Source organism: Cupressus sempervirens, chromosome 11 (assembly GCF_028749045.1).
Source record: "Cupressus sempervirens isolate cs-2001-9-10 chromosome 11, ASM2874904v1, whole genome shotgun sequence".
In the NCBI taxonomy this organism is placed as follows: Eukaryota; Viridiplantae; Streptophyta; class Pinopsida; order Cupressales; family Cupressaceae; genus Cupressus; species Cupressus sempervirens.
Genome location: NC_143128.1, coordinates 761,753,255 through 761,773,679, shown reverse-complemented (window position 1 = coordinate 761,773,679; position 20,425 = coordinate 761,753,255).

Here is a 20,425-nt window from a genome sequence, read left to right as displayed (position 1 = left end):
TTATGTAAACCATTTTTATTGAGCTAGAAGCACATTTTGAAGATTGAGGAGGTGATTACATATCAAATGGAAGATCGTTAATCCCTATGTGAGGAAATCCACCAATCAAAAAATTGCAAGGACTAAGGGGGGAAAAAATGAATCTAGATTGATGATTTAGATATAGAAGATTCACCCAAGCAACAATTGAATGAGGGTCTATGACTTAGTTCATATGTGTGAGTACGTATGGATGAAGATGTTGATTGGATGTGAAGTTTGGTGGTGAATTAGAGTGTTAAGTCAGAAGAGCCCGACCAGTGTAGTGACCAATTTTGTGCAGAGACAAAGAAGATCAATCATAGTAAGGTGATATTATATTGCATAGAATAGATATGATAAAAAAAACTAAAGAGCTAACTAAAGGATCATGTACTAAAAATTATAATAGGTGTTTTAGGGTTTAAATATCTTAACAAAGTAGCTTTAACATGCTTTTGTAAATATCCTAACAAGGTACTCACTTAATTGTGATGTAAAAATCCTTCAATCAATGTAGAACCTAGCAGTTCTTTTAGCCTTTAATACGCTAGACCCCTCATAGGGTAGATCATTAGAAGAAATCAAAATATTATAGCCTTAATTGACACAACTTTATTGATGTAGTACTAAAGATTTTGTGGGTGTCAACCTCACTATAGTTTCACCTTCACCTTGGAGGGTTTCTATGTTACCAAATCTATGTGTTTATGAGTTTTCATTCATGTAGTTAGAAGTTAGATCCAGCATTATATTTATGTGAATGGTTACATTGATATGAGATAAATATTCAAATGAGGGTTTTTGTGATGATGTCAAATATGTTTCATATTTGAAGTGTGAGAAGTTTTATAGATCTTGATTCACCCTATTACATGTCACTTTCCCTATTAGATTTCCAATAGAGATTGTGTATCTTGGTTTTGTGATTTTTGCTTATAGTTTGAAGATGGGTCCTAAGAAAGTAAAAGATATTCTTGATTGGCCTACACCTGAGAGTGTTGGAGAAGTTAGATCATTTAATGGATTAAAAAATTTCTATAGGAAGTTTATCAAAATTTTCAGTTTAGTTTGTAATGTTTTGACAAAGACTATAATATGTGATAAAAAGGAATTTAGATGGATACATGGAGCACATAAAATGTTTGAAACATTGAAGGAAAAGGTTGTTGAATTACCTATTCTTTCTCTGCTTGATTTTTCTTAGGTTTTTCAAGTTGACTTTGATGCTAGCAAAAGTGTAACTAGGGCTTTTTTAAGTCAAGAACGTAAACCTATAGCCTTTTACACTGATAATTTGAATAATTCTAAGAGGAAATCTTCAGTTTATGACCAGGAGTTGTATGTTTTTATACAAGCCTTGAAGTAATGGAGACATTACTTGATGCTTAGAGAATTTATGTTTTGCACTGATCATAAAGCCTTACATTACTTAAGAAGTTAGAATAAGTTAAATCAAAGACATATGAAATGGGTTAATTATATGTAAACCTTTTCTTTTGTGTTGAAAAATAGGAGTAGATAGTCTAACAAAAATTTTGATGCTTTGAGTAGGAGAAGAAGCTTATTGACAAAGATGAGAATTGAAGTATTTTATTTTGATGATTTGAAGAACTTCTATGAAACTAATATTGATATTGTAGAACCTTGGAAAGCTTTTAAGAACCTTGTTACTGGTGATAAAAATAAGTGGGTTGATTATTTCATTCAATAAGACATGTTGTTTAAGGGAATTCAGTTGTGTATATGTAGAGGATTGATGGGAGTCAAGAGAAATATAGTGGTGGAATTGCAAGATATTTTGGGATTGATAAGAAAATTAAGTTGATTTTGGAGAGATACTTTTGACCACAAATATATAAGGATATTTGGAAGATGGTGAAGAGTTTTTGAATTTGTCAAGTTGTTGAAGGAACTAGTCAGAATGTCAGATTGTATGCACCTTTTCTCATTCTGTGTTTATCCTTGGAAAGATATCAATATGGAAATTGTTCTAGGATTACATATAACTCATAGAGGTAATGATTCTATCTTTGTATTGGTTAACAAATTTTCTAAGATGACACATTTCATACCCTGTAAGAAAACATCAAATCTAGTATACATAGAAGACTTATATTTTAGAGATGTTGTGAGACTACATGGATTGCCTAAGACTATTATTTTAAATAGAGATACTAAGTTTATTGGGTACTTTTGGAGAACACTTTGGAAGAATTTGAATACCAAGCTTAAGTTTAGTTCTATATTTCAGCCACAAAAAGATGGAAAAACTGAGGTTGTGATCAAAAGTTAGGTAACTTATTGAGATGTTTGATTGGAGACAAACCTACTGACTTGGTTTTGGCACAAGATGAATTTTCATATAAAATTTCAGTGAACAAAATTACTAATAAGACACCTTTTGAGATTTTTAATGGAATGCATCCTAGAGGAACTATAAAGTTGAGGAACTTGAATAATGAGATGAAACATAACATTGAAGTTGACGAATTTATGGACTTTGTGAAGAGTTTTCATGAAGAAGTAAGGATTAATTTAAATAATAGTAATCGAGAGTATAAGGAGAGAGAAGATAAGAAGAGGAGACATAAAACTTGAGAGGTTGGAGATGAAGTGATGACACATTTGAAGAAGAATAGATTTCCCATTGGTACTTATAGAAATTTGAAGATGAAGAAATCTAGTTCTTGTAAAATCTTGAGGAAGTATGAGAGTGGAAATGACTTTGAAGTTGAATTTCCTGATGACATGGATATTTCACCTCTTTTCAATACTTTAGACATTTATGAGCACAATGAAACTAATCAAGACACGCCTAATACACCTTATTATCTTAAGAAGAATACAAAGGGAATTAACATCATTTTGGATAGAAGAGTTAGTAAAAGTACCAAAGGGAAATATTACAAAGAATATGTAGTGAAATGGAAGAATAAAGTAGTGGAAGATAGTTCTTGGATATCACAAGATGAATTGGATCTTTATGATGCTTCTCAGAATATTAGGGCTTCCTGATGTGGACTTTATTCTTTATTCACCCCATGTGTCTAATGCAGGAGCATCTTGCGCACTTTGGAAATCTTACATCATACAAAAATATTTTCTTTTAGTTGTCCATGTCTTCTATTTGAGGAATGGCCTTTATTTTTCATGTTTTCTCTTTTCGCACAGTTGGATCCTTAGTCTAGACCTATCACAAATCCTTGTCCTATGTTCATAGAAACTAATTCATTCACACATTGGAGCTATCCTTTCTATTTTCTTGTGACATGTTCTATCTTGATAGTCTGAGTAATGTGAGATTTTAGCTTTGACAAGGTTCCATATGATATCAAGGCTTTCCATGGCCTTAGGGTGCACTTATTGGATCTTATGTGGACCTATATTTTTCCCTACACATGTTAATTTTATAAATTGTAAGGTTGTTGAATTATCCTTTGGGGAAGGACCTATATCTTGCAATAATTTTCTTTACATGCTCACTTGTGGTCTTGTTGGCTATATATTATATAGAGCTCGGATAGGTAGAATGAAGTTAGATAAAATAAAAACATCAAGATTTGGCTTTGTAGGCTTGAGCTTCCAAGCTTGTAGATTTTATTTTGGATAATTATGGGTGCAACCAGGTAGGCCTTATACCTGGCATGTTAATGGAATATTGTCTCACATATATGCATTGAATTTTATATAATTTCTTGTGGTTTCTCCTATACATTGGCTACTATGTGTAACTCTCACCAAGGGTAGCTTAGGAGTACCTTCTTTGGGCTCCCAACCTTGCATCACCATTAAACACATGACCAATGAATAAGCTTATGTGGTACATGTGCAATGTCATCACGAGAGACAATCCCACCATCTCTAAATAATTTATCAACAAAGGGAATCCTTGAATTTTTACATTTTATATAAAAAGTATAACTTGATTTTTTTATGACAAAAGAGGATAATTGATCTCCAAAATCATTATTCACCAAATGATATCAACCATAATAAACCATATTTTCATTTGGAGAAAAATCCAAAGAAGAGAAGAACAAAATTCCTCAGACACTTCTTGAAAAGATTGATCATCATAAATTATTTAATTAGATAAGAAATCCAAAATCATGTTGAGTTCTCTATAGAAATATTTAATTTAAAATGAGGATAGAGATTGAAGTTAAAGAATAACCCTATCTAGGAGAAATTAAATATTCCAATATTTTGTGAGTGCATAGAAATTAATTATAGAGTCCCTCTCGATGACAAGCTTATTAATATTTAAGGGTTAAATAGTTTAAACTCCTAATCTGAAAGCTTCCAAGTTTGAAACATTATTAGAGCCCATTGGAACTTTCATACATGCAAGTTTGACAACTTTGCTAGAGATATCCCAAATAAAAACATCAATGCTATATAATCCTTGATTTCCCCTAGAAGCTAACACAAAATTGAGCTTGAAATAGCCTTCAAGTGGTCGAGATCATTGAGCTTTACTTCTAGACTCAATTTTATTCAAATGAGAAACAATGTCCTAAGATGGAATGTGTATTAAGAATAACTAGTATCTCTGAATAAAATTATCCAAAGATTTTAAGGTTTCCAAATGATTAATATTCTTATTGTTAAGGTGGTAATATGAATCAAGGAAAGTAAACCTAAGTTCATCGCATCAACACACTTACACAACTCAAAGAGGGAGTCAAGGAAACCGATCCTTTCAATCCCAATTCTAAAATAACTAGATCTAGAAAGTTTGGTGCTACCTAAGTTATAAAGGAGCACTAATGCAAGCTAGAATCTAGTGACTAGAATAGGGGAAAAGATGCAAAATTCCATGAAAAACCTAATTATAATGAAAGATAGGAAATTAAATGTAAATACAATGAAGAGATATGCTAGAACAACAAATAGGATTAGAAGACTCACCTTTGGATCTTATTTTCTACTTGATGTGTTACTCAAGATGGACAAACAATGTTGGATATGGGCTTGAAACTACCAAATCTATGAATTCCAAAAAAAAAATCGATGATTTGGAAAGGTCAAATTTTATGTGATATCAACTTTCTCCTAAAGAACGGAAGCACTACATCCCTAATCAACTATATCTGATCTCGAATCTAATTTTGTAGTTTTGACAAATTATAAAAAGGTTATCCCAATCTTCAATATGTTCGCTAATCCAAAATCCAAAACCTACAATAAAATAGGTTTTTATTTGTTGATGGGGGGTTTTCTTTGGCCAAACTCTAGTTTAGGAATTAACCTTGAATTGACATAATTGAATAGCAAAAATATATAGAAAATGTATGAGTTCACCTTAAAATAGTAGGATCTCTTGAATTGAATGTGATGAGATCTCTTTACCAATTGGCTTGAATCAAGAATGTGGATGAATTTATGTATAAGGTGAAACAAAAGGACCTTGAATGGATTGAAGGAGATCTTGAAGATAAACTCCTTCAATTGCTTTAATCATTGATCTTCAATGGAGGAACTTTTTTTTAAATGCTTGAAGACTTGAATGCTTAAGAACTTTAATACTCGAGCATGTGAATTCTTGTAGGTTATGGATGCAAAAATGGAGAAAATGGGGGCGAGGGGGGCTTATAAAGGGGTTAGAATTAACTTTCTCTTCTAGGCTGACCTACCCACCTTAATTTATGCACCACGAGTGAATCTAGACTTAGGATCTAGGCAGGGACACACTACATCCATGATGGACATATCAGGGATGCACTACTTCCTTAATAAGGTAACAATGCACTATGTCTCTCCCAACCAAGGTTCAAATCCCTAGGGATTCCTTTGGGGTCCCAAAATAGATCTTGAATCCCATAAATCAAGTACAACTCATGAGATATGACTATTATAGTATAAAAAATAGATTTTGAGTGATTCATTGAGGGAAAGGGAGGACCTATGTGGTTATATCCTACCTCTAGCTTTATGCCATGAAAAAAAGAGCATTAAAGAAGATCAATTAGGTCTTACCCCAATGCCACCTAGGAGAAAAAAGGGAGAATAAAGGTAGAGAGATGCAAGGAGATGATGATCTCCATTTAAATAGGTGTTAAACTATCATTAAATTTAAGTGCTTATATTTTAAGATGGTACATTTAGCCCCCACTTTAGTGAGAGTTTGGACTCAATTTAAACTCTTGGTAAAGTAGAACAAAAGAAATAAGATAAAATTATCACAATGAAGGAGAAAAAGAACCCATGAAACCCCCAAGGGATAGAGTCTTTGATAACTCCAAGATCATAATAAGAGAGAAATAATTGATTGAAATAAGTAGAGAGATAATTCTCCAATGAGATATGTGCATCTAATTGTGAATCGAAAAAAAACAAAAACAAAAAATGAGTCACATGTGTATGAGACTTAACATGTTCTACTTGAATGTGTTACCTATATATGAGATTTAGAAAATTCTTCTGCATTACCCATATATAAAATTTAGCATATATGTTTACATTCTTTACCCGTGTATAGGATTCAGAAAGCTTGTATGCATTACCCATATACGAGATTTAGTATATGTGTGTGCAAAGGAGAGAGAGACCCAATGCCAAGGATGTTCACTTCCTAAATTAAAGGTGTATATGGAGAATCCATTCTTTAAGGTTGTGCATAATCCATAAAGGGATTCACAAAATATGTGAAAAAATAAGGGATGAAGTAGAAATGCACAAATTTGAGGATAACCTAGGAAGCATACCAAGTGTCCAAAGCTAAAGTACCCTAAGCTATACTTAGAATCCATATTTACTACTTCATGATTGAAAGTAGAATGAGAAGGGTGTATGACCCCACATTAAAGTCATTACTAACACTTTAACAAGAGTAATGAATTTAACAAAGTATATTTAAATCCATTAAGAGATCTTTCCTTTTTGAAATGCCACCAAAAGAAGAAAAATCAAGGTAAATAAGCACATAACATATACAAAGAAAAAAAGGGATCTACTAACTATGGGGTCAGTATGATTATATGATAAGATACAAATATTATATCAAGTATGAAATATCATAGTTCCTCAAAGGAAGTAGAACTCCAACACAATGGAAGAAAGACACATAAGAGTTATGGAGAAGTATTTTTGAACTATCGTCATGGAGACCAAAAAGAATTGGTGCTATCATGTTGCAAATCCAAGTAGACAATACAAGGATATAGGTACAAACACTAGCACATGCACAACATAACATAGAACACTATATAGAATAAATTTTAAAAAAATAGAAGAATGATATGACATTTCAACTCCTTTGTCATATTGCACCAATGTCGTCTAAAAAAATCTAAACAAACATAGAGAAACCACAATACAAGGGAAGCACATCACACCACGTAACACAAAAAAAAATTATGCTAGAGCACTTACTCAAGCACATTTCCCTCCTCCCCTATCTCAATCAATAGTATGTAGAGAAGGTGGACAACTTTCAAGAGGATAAATCTCCAACAAAACAAGAACAATAACTAAGTCCAAAGAAGGAATCTCTTGAGAGTCACTATGCTCTTGACTAGATGTAAGTATAAGATGCATAGAAAGCATGTTAGGTAAATCAACATGAAGATCAATAATATGATGTTCATTATCATCTAATGTATCTTATTCATCAAGATTAAAAGTAATAGAATCAAAAGTATGAATATCAAATTTACCTATCTTATTAGTCTGATTAACGTCTATTGACCCCATATGCATCATTAGCATGTAGAATAAGAAGAAGCATTGAGTGTTGTCATTGATGGCCAAGAACATCAATTTGGAAAAATGAGTGATAGTCAGTCAAGAGGAAGAAGGCTAGAGTTAACATTCAAGAAACACTGACATATACTCTGACACACCTAGCAAGAAGAAAAAATGGATATCATCTAATCTAAGTCATAAATGCAATGAGTCACCACATATGTGATAGAAGGGAAAAGTTGAATGGTGTAGGAAGATAAGGACGACAGGATACCATTGACATACAACTAAGAAGAAGAAATTCTACCAGCCTAGACTCTACACATAGGATTCATGGGTCTTCTATAAATAGAGTAGGCTTGAAATTCAATTTTTGAATTCGAAATCAAGGATAATTTTGGTTATGGGTAACTGCACCTAGACATCAAAAGTAGGATATATTCAACAAAGTTGAAAGGAGAGTTGTTGTTTCTATTGAAAAGAAGATATAGAGATAAGATTTGTTAACATAAATATACCACAATAGGGGAAGCTATAGTAGAAGTGGTAGAGAGGAAGAAGAGAAGTGATGAACTGAACTAGGCAACAGAGGGAGAGGTGAAGTTAAAATAGTCACCAGTTAAACAAGAAGATCAATGCAGCTTCACAGGAGATAGAGAATATATCTACATAGATAATAAGTTCCACACTTAGGTCAAACTCTTAGTATTCTTTCTTACCATCACATCTATTTGTAAGCTCTTAACAAGGCTAACTTCATTGAGAAGCTTGTTGTAAAATCCTCTAACAAGGTGTCTCTTAGAAAAAGATTTGTAAGTCCTTTAACCAAGTAGTTGCAACAAAGTTGTAGTAACCCTAACATATTATAGGCATCCCTAACAAGATGTGCTTCTATAAGAAGCATTTTTAGCTCTTAGTAGGGCACCCTTTTACATATATTATAAGGGCTAGTGGGTAGATTATTGCCATCATGGTTTTCACCCTCTCATCGAGGGTTTCCACATACAAAATATCTATGTCAACTTGATGAATGCTTTTGTATGTGAATCAATATGTTTCTACTTCACTACATTTATCTTGTTTGTAAGTGTAAAGTGGGTTATAATAAGAATCATTGAAGGGATAAGAAGAATAACCAATTTTGTAAATGATATTGATTCACTCCCCCTACCCTCAGTACTAGTTGGGACATACAATTGGTATCAAATCTTAGATCCCTATTGCAGCAAGTATAACAACTTGAGGGAAGATCAAATGGTATCCCTATGAAGACAGCGAGAAGAAGCCCTGGATATGATTGAGGAATTGAAAGAGAAGTTAAGAAAGTCCCTAGCTAAGAGGAAGAAGTTGATGCAAAAACTCAGTGAAATCAAAGAAGTCATTGGATGACAACATAGTGGCTCTAAAGAGTCAAAAGAAGTTATCTCTAACTTAATGGCTAAAATACAACTACTAAAAGGAACCTCTACTCAACTAAGCAAGGAGAAAGATGAGATAATCAGAGAAATTGACAAAGCTTAGGCCAAATGAGATGTCACCATCCTAACAAGAGATGAACCCATTCCAATGACAAGGAGAGCAGGTGAACTAAAGAGTGAAGAGTGCAGTCACCCAAATATGGAATAGACTGAACAGATACTCAAGCTTACAGAGGAACTAAGAAGCATGAATGAATGAAATGAAAAGTTGAGGAGATTCAATGAAAGCTCCAAGAAGAATGATGAGAAACTAAAGGCTCATAGGAGAAACAAAAGCACAGTTGATCTTAGTTACCAAGGTGATGGCACGAATGAAGGAGAGACTTTTGAAGGAAAGAGCCTAAATGGTACAAGACTAGGGAGAAAGTCCCCAAAAGGTAAGGGTACTGCTAGACCCACTTGTACTTTATATGGTAAGATAGGGTACACATCTAGTGTATATTAGTTTAAGTAGATAACATTAGTTCAATAGAGCACCTATGAATAGTATAGTAACAATTTCCATCTCTATGACCACACTACATAATAATGTATATCTCATTTTAATGAGAAAAAAATTGATGGATGTTGCTACTACTACAACAAGAATGAATATAGGGAACAAGACTATAGAACTAGAGCTTGAGACAATCAAGGTCTCCTAAGGCAAGAAGTCTAGTTGGAAGATATAGGTTACCTACACTAATCTACATGACATGTGGAAACAAAGGACACCCAAAAACTTACTATATGATGAAGAAGAATCCAAGTAACAACACCATACCATGGAAAGGTATTGGAATGACCTATTATGTCTACCATAAAATTGGACATCTTGCAAGAGGTTGTAGATGTAGTAGAAAATGAGGTAGTAAGGCTCAGATCAAAAAGGAACATACCATGATCATAGAGAAGTTAGAGAAAGACTTCACCACTAAGTAGACAAAGAAGAGAAAAATGATTGAGAAGAAGATAGTTGAGGTAAAGGACTCATCGATCACTGGTGAGACCTCACAAAATGACTATGCTCGCATGACTTAGAGGGGTTAGAATACTAAGGAAATAATCCAAAATTGGTCCCCTAATTCAAAATCGGTAGTAAATGTCTATATAAAGAAGGAATGTAAACACTAGGTGCAACCTAGTGATCAAAGACTAGGAAAATGTTACTATTGCAAAATGATTCAGTTCATTTATGATATATGTCATTTGGTAGGTAAGGTATTTCTCAATCATTATAACCCTAGCAGTATAATTTTTATCACATGAATATGAGAATTCTAAGTCATTTATTACTTTTCATTGTAAGAACACTTTTTCTTTCATATTGTGGAAACCCTAGATGATCAAAGGTGATCAATTCTTGTGATATCTGTCAGCACCAAAAGGAATCTTCAATTGAGAAAAAATGACAGAGGAAATCAACAAAGTAAACATGATTGGTAGTAGGGTAAATAGTCACCCATAATACAAAGGAATCATGGCAAGAGGAAGAGATATTGAAGATGAAATGACACTATCATCCCTATACAATGAAGTCCTTCTCATAGAAGATGTGAGTGATTATCTAGAGGTTGAGATACAAGAAATCAATGATAAAGAGATAAGAGAGCTATACGAGACATTCTTATCAAAGGGAGCTCTAAAAGAATAACACAAGGTTCTGATAGAGTCCACACTATACAAAGTAATGGAAATACCCAATTTCTTCCATGGGCAATGGGAAAGGTTTTTTCTATGTGGAATTCATGAGCAACATATGTGGATGGACAAACCACACAGGATCACCAAAGCCCTAATTAAGAGAGTAACTGGGTTCAATGCATCTGGTATTGATTTGTCCATGAATGTTATCTTAGAAAAATAAGCAACCTCATTCACTGGAGGAAAGATAACATAAGATGGAATGGGGTGCACCATAAGTGATATTTTGAACCCTAAGTTGACGTTTGCAACCATGGTGATGGGCTAAAATTTGTGTCACAATAGCAACATTGATAATATTTTAGGCCAAATCACCTATGGAGAAGTTCAAATAATCTACAAGAAATCGAAGGTTGATCTATGTGGGTATCTTCATAGGAAGATACTAGAAAATATAAGGAAATAGTGAACAATCATCGGAGTCAAATCCTAAGATATGGATCCATATTGGTATGTATCTTCTTCCATCTTATAGGAAATTTTCTTGGATCTCCAAAAATCAACTAGATTGAAGATCAACCAATTATGGCTAAGTTAGGAGAATTATACAATAAATTGGAAGGAAAAGGAAATGCCATGTTGTGGGATTACTTCAAACAACTCTAGAAGGAACTAAATTAGAGAGAAAGAATAACCATAAGTCTAGTAGAAAGTTACAAGGACAAGTATGCTTTATGGCTAGCGTAGATAAGTGCATTATGTGCTCAACATAATCTAGAGCTATGTAGTTGACACCTTTTGGCTATGAAGTGAAAGATGAGGAAGCTAGGAACCAAATAGAAAGGCTTTTTGCCTCTAAGGAAAGCATCATTCAGTCAAGGTTTGGTACCTAGGCAAAAATTAGAAATTGGCTCTTACTAGAGCATAAGGAAAAGTAGAAGCCCACTCCACCAATGATGACAAGGAGTCAAGTGATAGAGAAATGGAGACAATCATCTTTCAAGGAACTAAAAGTTGAAGAAACTAATCTAATGACAATGTGGCTAGAGTAACTATGATTATTGAAGCTACTAAACAGGAAGTAATGCCAACACCTAGGAAAGGTAAGAAAAATTTTAAACCAATTCCTACTACTAAGGTTGTTAATTCTAAAATTTCATAATTACACTATTCTTAAGAATAGATTTACAAAGTTCACTAAGGAAAATAGAGAAAAAGTTGTAAATGTTTTTTTATCTAGTCTAAGGATTAGGGAGAGAAGGCCATATGATGTTGAGATGGAATTTCCCAAAGATTTAAGAAAAGTATTAAATGATAAGTGGAGTACTGGAGTAAAATATTTTGAGAAGATGGTGGAAGACTTGATGATTAAAATGAGACCTAAAGTGAATGAGTCTCATAAAAGTGCATAATAGGGGCATACCAAAGAAAATTTAATAACACAAGGGATATAATCGACCTCATAACAGGTTGAAGGAACTAGATGAAAATAAGTATTAGACAAAATCTAAAAGAGCTAACACCATAAATTGATGACTAGCTGAAAGAAAATCAAATACCAAGAAGTGAAGCAAGTTTGGGAACATATAGGCCCAAGAAAATAGGTACAGTGACCCACCCAAGAAAAGAAGCGGAGAGAAAATAACAAGAAAGGAGTCAAGAAACTCCTAGTCTTCAAAGGGAGGAAGATGTATTAGAAGAAGAATAAGAACCAATTAAAGAAACCCAACAAGAGATGGTGACACCCAAGGAAATAGTTTCAAAAAAGTTTGCATCTAGAGAAAAGAAAGATGGCCAACCAGTAGATGCTCCACTAGTTATAGAAATTGAACAACACACAACAAAAAAGAAAGTCAAGTCACAAGAAGATGTGACTCAATAGAAGATTAAGGAGGTGATTAAGGCTAATACCATTTCTATTGATTCATCAAAAAGGAGGAAGAAGGTGAAGGGAAGGAAACACCTATCATAGTTCAACTTCTAGATGAGGAACCTCTAAAGGAAAACTCCTTGGCTATGAAAGAAGACACAATATCCTAATCCAAGATAGGAGCATAGCAAGGTGAATCATAATAGGAGAGACAAGAGGTCACAACTAGACCAACAGTGTCACAATCAAAGATGTTTGAGAGAAAAACACATAAACAAGATAATAAAAGAAAAAAACCAAGTATATCTAGAACAACAGGTGAAGATCAAGTAAGAAAAATAAGAAGACCATCTAGATACACAATGACATCATTATCCTCATCATTGTCGTGATCATCTTCTAGCTCAAAAGATGAAGGAGAATTTTATGAGAAAGATGTTGTACCAACATAAAGAAAACATGAGTTGGATGCACTCATCACTAAAAGGAAAGAGAAAATTTAGAACATGGATCTAGAAGAAATCAAGGCATACAAGAAGAAATTGAAAAGAAAAGAAAAACTCAAAATGGAGCAATGAGCTAGTACATAGGTGATAACTAGGAATATCAAATGCAATAGTCTAGAAGAAGAAGATAGAAGCACTGGTCTAGAAGAAGATTGAATCCAATAGGATAAAAGTGTTACAAGAACAAGTGACCAAGAATCATACCACTCTACAAGAAATCATTGAAAAGATAAAAGAAACCTTACACACCAAAACCATAGTCTTGAAGAAGTCATTCGATCCACACACCCTATCACTAGATCTAGAGAAAAAAATTTAACAAGCTCAACATGAGCTACATAATTTGATAGACAATTACAGTGTAGTTCTTGAATTTGCAGTTAACTATATGTCCAAAACACAAGGGACACTACATATCATACATGAGTTTAAGAATGAATAGGAGAAGAGAGCCCTTAGGATCATAGAAATAAAATGTACACTATCTCCATTGATAGGCATCATCCAAACACAAATTGCAAGTGCAAAAGTTGTTATCAATCAACTCCCCGACACAAGCATGACTGAAGCGAACACATTTTTAGGAGAGATGAAGAGTGAGATCATTGCTCTCACAAAATTGCATAAATCATGAAACACGCATATTGTCACTATCCAATGACAATTTAAAGATGTATTCAACAACCTATAGTAACAACATAGGGGAGAATATAGAGCATATACAAATAGTCACACTTTTAGAATTGACAACAAAAAGGAGGAGAATACACAAGCGGGAATATGGAGAATATAATATACATGGAGGAGAGTATACTTATGATCCATAGAGGAGAATATGTGAGAATATTAGTTAGAAGGAGGAGAATATATGAATGAGAGAAAATGAGAATACCAGCTATGGGGAACATTGAAGAAAAAGGGAATTGAACAAATAGGAGCACAGATATGGTAGTAAAGTGTAACATTGATGCAAGAGCATCTTGGGTGTAAGAGTAATCTCACATCACCAAAAAAATATTTTCATTTCAATCTTTTCTATATTAATAAGGACTAGTAGATAGGGTGGTTACTATTTATGGGAAATTTCTATTTTTAGTATGTTTGTCATACGAGTTTGGAATGTTCTCATTTTCTACATGAAGGTTCATTTTAGAATTATAAGCCTACCATAAAAATTGCATTGCTCTAGCTTAAGTATCAGAGAATTTATTGCTGATTTTCGATGAAAAAATTTGTAGAAAAACCTTTAGGCTCACTGTTAGAGGCCTTAGAGTTCTCGAATGAGATGTGAAAACTTGATGAAAGAGCACTTGTGTGGTTCCAAGCCTATAGATCATGAACTGGCATTTCTAGGAAGTGGTTATAATAGCTAATCGGAGCAACAACTCAAGAGTTATGGCCTTCCAAAGTTGGGCTACCCAAATTTCTAAAATAATTTGTCAAATATGTATTTAGCTGACTGTATATATATTGTTAGGGTCTGTTGACCCTAGATATTAAGTTTGAGCATCTAGAACCTTCTTGAGCAACATAAAATTGCCTATTTAAGAAAGGCTCAAACATTGTCTAGGACAACTCTAGGTGAAAGTTCACAGCTTGTCTTGCAAATTATCGTAATGAAGATGCCCATGTGGGTTAGCATATTGTACTTGTGAATTTTGTAATTCTACATTTGCGGCACAAATAAGAAATCCATATTTTGTTCTCGCATTTCTTGTTGTTTCTTTGTCTCTATTATGTGTTTATGGAATTAAGGGGAGCACCCTTCATCAAGTGGTATTAAAGCTAGATTTCTTAAGTGTGTGGATAGATTGCTAATTATGAGGCAATTTGCACCAGGGCCATGTCTTGGGCTGAGCATGTAGACAGATTGTTGATTATGAGGTAGTTTACACTAGGGTTTCAATAGAAGCACAAAAAATGCCTCCAAGAAGATAGTGTGGTGGAAAATTTTAGGTGCTACACCTGAGGGTTTTAGAGCCCTCCAAAGATAGATGCAAGCAATTGAAGAACAAATGTGTAGAGGAATGAATCTTCCTATAACAGATGAAAGTGAGGATGAGGATGAAGTAGAAGAAAATGTCAAAGCAAAGATAGTTCTAAACCTAGAGGAGGAAAGGATTTTTAGGGCCATCTCCAAGATTGGAAAAAGACCTAAGTTTGAAGTTCCCACATATTGATGATCCTAATAGGGTTAAGTTTGCAAAGGCAAAACTGAAGGGACATGCAAATATCTAGTGGTAGGAGGTTCAGTTGGAGCAAAATAGAAAGGGAAAGGACAAAATCACCTTATGGGAATGGATGATAGCTAAAATGAAGTGACAATTCATTCCTGTGGATTATGAGCTTGATCTATTGAAGAAAATGCAAGGGTTGAAGCAAGCAGGAAAATACGTTCAAGAGTATACAGAGGAGTTCTACTCTGTTCTCATTAGAACCGGTCATGCAAAAGCTAATAAGGAGAAAGTCTCATGTTATCTTAATGGATTAAGGCTAAGCATTTAGGATGAGTTGAGTTTGGTTTGAATGAATAGTATTAAGGAGGCATATTAGTTTTCCCTAAGAGTTGAGCAGAAACTAAGCAAGAAGTTTGACAACAAGAATAGTGGAAGAGGTCATAGTGGAAGATCTGGCAGATGATCTTATGCTAGCCATAATAATGATCAAAAGAACAAGGATGAGGTTGGAGGTAATAGTCAGAATCAAAGGGGAAACAATTCCAATCATTTCCATGATCAAAATAATAGAGATCAAACAGGAAGAGATAGAGGAAAAGGATATCATACCTATGGAGATATTTCATATGTTGTTGGGTAGGCCATGGCAGTTTGACAAGCATGTTGTACATGATGGGTGAGAAAATACATACACTCTGACCAAGGATGGAGTGAAACATAAGTTGAAGTCATTGAAGGAGACAGAAGAAAAGGTATGTAGTACTGCCAGAATATGTTTTATTGATGGAAAAGAGTTTCTCAAAGGTATGAAGCATGAGTATATGTGTTTTTCTATAATTCCAAAAGATAGTAAAGAAGAATTAGAGGAGGTGCCTATAGAATTTGTAAATATTTTGGGAGAGTTTTTTGATATTGTATTAGATAATATACCTAATGGATTGCCCTCAATGAGGAAGATCAGTCACTAGATGGATTTGGTTCCAACAGCCAGTTTACCAAACAAGGCAACACATATAATGACACCAGAAAAAAGTGAAGAATTGAATAGACAAGTTCATGAGTTATCATAGAAGGGGTTGATTCAAGAGAGTCCAAGTCTACGTGTTGTACCTGCAGTATTAGCACCAAAGAAGAATGGAGAATGGAGGATGTGCATAGATTCCTGCACTATCAACAAGATCATAATCAAGTATAGATTTATATTGCCAAGGATGGATGATATTATGGACAATTTGAGTGGAGCTAAATATTTCACAAAGATAGATCTGAAGAGTGGGTACCATCATATTTGTATCAGAGAAAGTGATGAATGGAAAACTACTTTCAAGACCAAAGAAGGACTATACAAGTGGTTAGCCATGCCTTTTGGGCTAACCAATGCACCGAGCACTTTCATGTGGCTCATGAATGAGGTACTGAAGGAATTTCTGGGTAAGTTTGTCATTATTTACCTAGATGATATTTTGATCTTTAGTAAGACATTGGAGGGGCATTTGATCCATATTTGAGAAGGTTTTGATAAGTTGAGAGAAGAGAAGTTGTTGATAAACCTGACGAAGTGTAGTTTTGTAAAGAAAGAGTTGGTGTACCTCAAATTTTTAGTCTCAATAGAAGGTTTGAAAATGGACCCAGAGAAAGTGAAGGCTATCCTTGAATGGCCTACTCCAATGAGTGTGATAGGGGTAAGATCTTTTCATGCACTAACTAATTTTTATAGGAAGTTCATAAGAGGTTTTAGTAGTATTTGTGGACCCTTGATTGAAATAGTGAGAGGGGATAGGAATTAAAGAATTTAAGTGGACTATAGGAGCAGATAAAAGTTTTAATATGTTGAAATAAAAAGTTACTGAGCAATATGTTTTACAACTTCTTGATTTTAACAAGGTGTTTCAAGTAGATAGTGATGCTAGTTGTACTACAATAGGAGATGTTTTGAGCCAAGAAGATAGACCTATTGCTTATTTCAATGAGAAGTTTAATGATGCAAAAAGAAAATATTTTGTTTATGATTAGGAAATTTATGCTATAGTTCAAGCATTGAAGAAGTGGAGACACTATCTTCTTCCGAAGGATTTTCTTTTGTGTGTTGATCATCAAGCTATGTAATATTTGAATAGCCAAGGAAAATTGAACCAAAGGAATTTAAAGTGGGTCAAGTTTTTGTAGAGTTATACATTTTTTTTGAAACATAGGAGAGGGAAGTCTAACAAAGTTGTAGATGCTCTTAGTATAAGACAACTTTTGATGATAGAAATGCAGATAGACGTGGTTGGGTTCAAGGAACTCAGTACTTTATATCCAAATGATCCTAATTTTAGTGAAGTAAGGAAAGCTTGTACAAAACCTTTTACACTTGACAGGACAAAGTGGTTGGATTCTATGATCTAGGATAGCATGTTGTTCAAAGGAAGCCAATTGTGCATTCTCAAAAGTTCAATGAGAGAGAATCTCATCAAGAAGAAGCATAGTGGAGGATTGGTTGTAAATTTTGGCAGAGATAAGACCATTACTTTAGTTGCTAAGAATTATTACTGGCCATAGTTGCAACAAGATGTGAAGAAGTTTCTACAGAGTTGCAGAGTATGCAGATGGCAAAAGGAGTGAAGTAGAATATAGGATTGTATCAACCATTACTTGTCCCAGAGAAGTGGTGTGAGGATGTCAACATGAATTTTGTTCTTGGATTACCGAGGACACAGTGTGGGCATGATTATATTTTTGTGGCAGTTGACAGGTTTTCAAAGATGGCACATTTTATTCCTTGCAAGAAGACTAGTGATGTTGTTCATGTGGCAGAATTATTTTTCAAAGAAGTGATGAGACTACATGGCCTACCAAAGAGTATAGTTTCAGATCAAGATACCAAATTTTTTGGGTATTTTTGGGATACATTGTCTAAGAAGTTGGAGACAGATTTGAAGTTCAGTTCATCACATTATCCATAGACTGACAGATAGATAGAAGCTAGGAATCATAGTTTGGGAAACTTACCAAAAGGATGGGATATGATTTTACCATAGGTATAATTTTCATATAATAATTCTATCAATGGGAGTACTGGAAAATCACCATTCCAAATTTATATGGGAGTAGTTCCAGTAATGCTTCTGAATTGAGGATGTTGGATAAATGAGAGATAAGTAGTGCTAAAGTAGAAGAGTTTGCTAAACATTTGAAGAACATCCGTGAGGAGGTGAGGAAGCTCATCATAAAGATGAATACATAGTATAAGGCTTAGGCAAATGTGAAAAGGAGGTATAAGGAATTTCAAATTGGAGATGAAGTCATGGTTCATTTGAGAAAGGAGCATTTTCTAGTGGGTACATATGATCCAGGGGATATTTTCACCAAAAATTTAAGTATCTCCAAAACTCCAACAATCAACATCATTTTAAAGTTCTTATAATTTTGGATCCAACGCAATTTGAACGGATGAAAAAGGAGTTCGTACGCAAAAGTTATAGCCAGTCAAAGTTTAGTCAAACTAGGTACAGAGGTCATCAAAAGGTGAAAATAAAATCATCTCAAAAGTGTTAAAAAATGGATTTCAAATTGAAGATCTCATCAAGAGCTTTCCAATGACATTCGTTTCATCAAAAATGAAGTTTGTATGTGAAAGATATGTTCAATTGAAGTTTGAGATGATGAGGTGGAAAAAATAATAATAATAATTTTTTTTAAAAAATTTAAAATGATTAAGAGTGGTGTCAGGTTTTGAACCCTTGACCACCGGCCCCTAAAATCTGGTCGGTGGCCATTACACTATCGGCGGCCTTTGAGAACTATTTAAAGAATGTTCTATATATCATTTAAACAAGTGCTAGTTTGAGTTAAAAGACAAAAGGTCGATGTTGGGGTTGGAACCACTGACCTCCACTGTCACAAAATCCACTTTTTCCATCACACCACGTTCTGTATGTAGGTCAAAAGTGCGCTACCTTCCCTTCCTTTAACACGCCTTCACACGACTTCAACACGAGGACTTACTTCACGCTGGAGACCAGACAGAAACACGAGAGACACTATATACAATTGCAAAGATCAAACATCAGAATTAGTAAGGTTGAGCTTCGTCTTTGATTCTATTCAAGATGTTAATGTTGAAAAAGATGTTGCACAATCTGAAGCATATTCTATGCCTAATGAGAGATTTAAGTTACCAGTTAAAAAGTGGAATGAAATCTATAGTGATTTAGGGCCCTTAGCATATAAGTCTAAAACTATCTGCAAGTTAATCGAGTTACAAGTTGTTGTCAAAAACGATCAACCTCATAGCTTCATTAATCTTCTGTCTAGCAAGGATATACAAAATTTAGTCAAACAAGCTAAGACAAAGAATGGTTACAAGTACTTACACATAGGAAGCATAGTGGCCGGAATTGAACCTTTGTATCGGAAAGGAATTCCTGCAACTGTCATGATGACATTGCTTGATGTAAGACATAACCGATACTGTGACATGTTAATGGGAGGAATTTCTGCTCCTATGGCCACTGGTGCCACAGCATTTGACGTCATCCCCAACTTTTCTGTTAGTTTATTGGATGACCATTTAGATAAAGTTTTAATGTTTCAATTCGGCACCCAGTACTTGAACATGAAGAAAGGGTCTAGAACTCATGCCCTTTGGTTTGCTCTTTATGGTCGTTTGTTTAATACAACTATTCCTGTAGTAAAAGATCCAAGAGTGGATAAGTCCCATAATAGATATTCTCTTCTCTGGCAAGTAGATGCTAAAGGTGCACAGATCACTGCACCTCGCATGTTGCAATTAACGGATATCCAAGTGCCTAGAGAATGGATAATAGATATGAAGGCATTAAGGCAGTTAGAAGGTCCAAGAAATATGACCACAATAGCCCAAGTACAGGAAGATTATAACCATGCTAGAATTTCATTTGCTTCCTCGCAGACCTCATCCTCCGCATCTACTCCTGCTCGTCAATCTTTGACTAGGAGTATGTCTTATATAACTCCATCTTCGATACCTCATGTTACTCGCCAACCATCAAAGCCTCCTCTGAGAACACCTCTAGTGCCTCCACTAGTTGAATCCACTATTTC